We start from the raw sequence: 4,428 nt of genomic DNA on the forward strand, positions 1-4,428 counted from the left end.
AACTCTCAAAGCCAAAGTGCAAAACGGAGATAGTGATGGGTCGGTTGTGAAAAAGTCAGTACAAAGAACGATGAGAGACGGGGTTTTTTTAAGGCTACTTGTTTATAAAGCACTGCATGTCCCACGCTTCCCCCGCCTTGGAGAGAGAGAGAAAGAGAGAGAGAAAGAAAGAGAGAGTTAGACAGAGGAGAGGGAAAGAAGTGCAGCAGCAGCTCATGCACGAGGAAGAAACCTGCAGTTCACACAAACTCCAGACCCAACACCCCACCCCCAGGCAGAGAACAAACCACCCTTTACGCTCTAGCGCCTTCCTTCCTTTAATTAAGGCAAGGCAAGGCAACTTTATTTATACCGCGCATTTCGTACACAAGGCAACTCAATGCGCCTAATTAAAAAAAATATATATAATATGTTACCAGACACGTTTCTGTCCAATGAAATCAGGGGCTGAAGTGGGAGGGGAATTACTTGATAAATATGGATATGTCAAGAAGCATATTACATTGTTTACATATGTTTTTTTGTATTTACAGACTAAGGCCCTATTCATACAAGCTGAGGACCAAACGCTTTTATCAGTCCAGTGGATCGTCCATACGAGCCGGCGTTTTGGGCGTCTGTAAACCAACATTTTCCAAACTCGGTCCCAGAAGAAAGATCTGAAAACGCCGTTTACGTGGCGCCGTTGTTACGACGTCTCGATGACATCACAGCTCCAGAGTCTGTGAACCATAATCTACTGACCTTAGAATGAGTTTTCCTCATGGATCTATGATGGTTTGACTCCGCCCCTCTTTGCTCCACTGCCGTCCACAAGCCACAGGTGACAAGTAGAAAAACAGGAGTCAGTCTGTGTTTTTGGACTGACAGTAAAAGTCACTGACAGAAGAATAAACTCTCCTCCTCGTCTCTTCTGTAGATCCTAAATCCTGAATCTGTTTCATTTTCACTGTTTACATTTACTGCACATGCGCCTCTTCTGTGTTAGCGTCACAGCGCCTCACACAGGCCTGGAGGATGAATCACAGACCTGAGTCGACCCATGTGGACGCTCACGTTTACTGAGCTGCTTCAGGCTCACAAAGTTTGTCTTCGTGTGGATATAGCCTAAAAGCACAGTGCACATCATGCTACTGTAGCACTTTTGTTGGAAAAATGTTCACTATTCTCTTGTTTTTTGCATCTCTACCCACTATTCGGTTCTGTCTACCAGTGTTAATTTCGTCGACTAAAATATTTAGTCTTAATTTTAGTCAAAGTGATATTTTTGACGACTAAAATTGGACTAAAACTAAATCAAAAGTTTTTCATGAGACTAAAACTATGACTAAAATGTCCAGATATTTTAGTCGACTAAAATAAGACTAAATAAAAATGAAAAGGAGAGACTAAAATCATCCAAACTTCTATTGAGCGTCTGAAAGAGCCTCAGATCATGTAAATCCTCTACCAAAGGAGGATCAGCTCTGAGCTTTGTTCATGTGGAGCAGCTCCATGAAGCAGAGGAACAAGATTAAATATGATTATAATGAATATTATCAATGCAAAGTCGACTAAATTCGTCTTAAATTTAGTCGACTAAATTTACTTGCAATTTTAGTCGACTAAAACTAGACTAAAATTGAAGATATTTTTTTTGACTAAAACTGGATTAAAATCGAATTACATTTTCGTCAAAAGACTAAGACTTAAAACTAAATTAAAATATGTTGTCAAAATTAACACTGCTGTCTACGCAGTGGGTTGCATTATTTTTTCCCCCCACATGAAATAAAAGGTCAGGCCATAGAGGGTTAACTATAAGCAGAGTTATGGCAAAGATGATTATAGTAGTTTTGTGCAGGAGCAGTACTGAATTACGGGTTTTCAGGTCACATCACAGCATTCTAAAGGCCCATAATATTATATAGAGGTAAAATTATTTTGTTTATGAGGACATTTTTGGTCTTGTACAGAGAGATTATGGAAATCATTTTTGAAATTCATACATTTTCTTAGATTGAACTTAAGAAAGTGTCATGCAGTTAAAAGGAAAAACTAGCTCCTGCCCCTATCCATGATTTATATGGACACTGGATACTAAAATACAAATCTTTTAGGGTTGGGTAAACCAGAGTACGTGGAGGAAACCAACGCAGACACGGGGAGAACATGCAAACTCCACACAGAAACCGTCCAGGGAATCGAACCCGGGACCTGAACGTTGTGAAACCTGCTGATAAACCCCTCCCTGGGAAGACCTGGCAGCACATTCTGGTTTGTGCACGGCCTTCCCTTTCCCGGGCCATATATTTCCTCCTCCTCCTCCTCGTTGTTCCTCCCCTCCTTCAGATACTGTGAAGTCTCCAGATGTGACTCGCACCTGGTCCCGGCCCTGACCCCAAATAAACTCCTGCTTAACCCCCCGAACCTTTCCCGGCTAATCATCTCCCACCGCCGCGGGCCCCCCCCCCCTCGCCGCCATTAACCCCCTCAGTGACGGGACGAGGGAGCGGACAGTAACGCTCCTCATCCTGACAGAGGAAGGCGATAACGCTGAACATATCTGAAACATCTCAACATGCGGCGTGATCAGTTGTGTTTTCATAACTTTCTGAAGCGTGAGAGACGGGCGTAACACAACATCATTACAGGAGACGCAGCGGTGACTTCAGTGGATTAAATCACAGGTTTTTTCATTTGTATTGACAGGCTGGAGTTTACTTTGTGTGTGACAAATGAGGTTTGTCTAAAATAATAGCGTAGTGGCCGGGTCGTTTCAGAAGACAGGTCCGTCAAATCGCCTCCGATGCCTGGATGAGTCCAATCACACGGCCGCTCAGCAGTTTTTTTTTTACAGGATGGTAGGGGATGTGGGAGTTTTTCACCCGGCTAAGGTTAGATCTAGGTTAGATTGGGTTAGGGTTTGGTCATGGACAACAATTTTGCATCCTGGACATCCACTGACTGAAAAATCAAAAATCCACCTGAATTGAACTGTTCTGCTCCTCGGCTGCAGCCGTCGGTCAAGTCTCGGCTCTGCAACACAATGCGTCCAAAGAATGAATGACCAGGTTATTCCATCAATGGATTTCCTCATTTCTTCTTCCCTGATGGCACAGCGTATTTGCTCGATGTACAGTAGTTCTGGACTGCCACTCCTGGAACCGCCACCTTAGGAGGGGTGGAGGGGTTGGAGCACCCGAATGATCCTGGAGCTCTGTTGTCGGGGTCTTCGCGCCCCTGGTAGGGTCTCCCAGGGCAAACAGGTCCCAGGTGACAGGTCAGACAAAGAGAAGCCCCTTATGAGAGACCAACAGGCCCGGTTAGAACCATGAGGCCGTCCTTCTGTGGACCCACCACCTGCAGGAGGAGCCATAGGGGCTGGTGCAGTAGGATTTGGGCAACTCCAACAGCTGCCCCCACGGAAAGTGGAAGAGAATGGATGGGTCTGGACTGCCTTGAAATAAGAACGCCAATGGAACATGCATTAATTCACTCACAACAAGAGAAATGTACTGAAAATGAAACAAAAAAAGTCAAAGGCAAAAGAAGCATGAGCACAAATTCCGATAATCCAAGCTCTTTAAAGTCATTTTTTTGTTAACGCCCGCCTTAAAGCTGGGGTACCTGAGTTTTAAAGTAAATTTGTGTTGACCACCACGGTCGTAAACACAGCAAAAAACATACATTGTTGCATGGTGTTCACCTAATGTTTTGTTAAGCGATAGAATTAGAAGTTGAATCTAAATTTGTGACATTTACTTTGGGGGTGGTCGCCCCTTCTTCACTTTGCCACCGCTCAAAGCTGTACATGGACTTGAAATGTGCACGTAAAACAATTTGCTTGAACAATTCAGACATGCAGGAGGGATTGTGAGAGCTAGAAACGAGTTTGGGCCAAATAAATAAATAAAAAAGTATTAATTATGCAGGAAAAATCAAACTTGACATGCATTTTCCTGTAATAACCCTGATGATGTAACATGGTGGATAGTTAAAAAAGTCGATAGTGTATAGTAATGTCTGTGTCCCGGCCGACAGACGTGGAGGGAGGGGCCCGGGGTCGCGCCCTGTCGGGGACTCCGGACGTCCGCTGTGGGTGAGATTCCTCTTTGGAAAAATCCTGGCAGTAATTTGTCAAATGTCCTGATCTGTGAACGCGTGGAAGCCCTGAGAAAATAGAGGAACTCCCATAAAATCAGATCACATTCTTTCCTCCGACTCCATCGCCCCGAGTCCAGTCAGAAACGCCAGGGTCGGAGTGACTAAGACTCTCCTGCACCGAGCACAGTCAGAGGGCGGCAGTTCAAAAGGATTAACATTTCAACTGCTTTTTCCTCAAGACTACAACCCAAGTGAGCTTTAGTGGGAAGAAAATGTGCTTCTTTCGAGGAGACTTTCCCTGTATCCAGAGCGACAGTATTGTCTGTGTTGGGGATTCGGTCA

This window comes from Gobius niger, assembly GCF_951799975.1.
Source record: "Gobius niger genome assembly, chromosome: 9".
Lineage (NCBI taxonomy): Eukaryota > Metazoa > Chordata > Actinopteri > Gobiiformes > Gobiidae > Gobius > Gobius niger.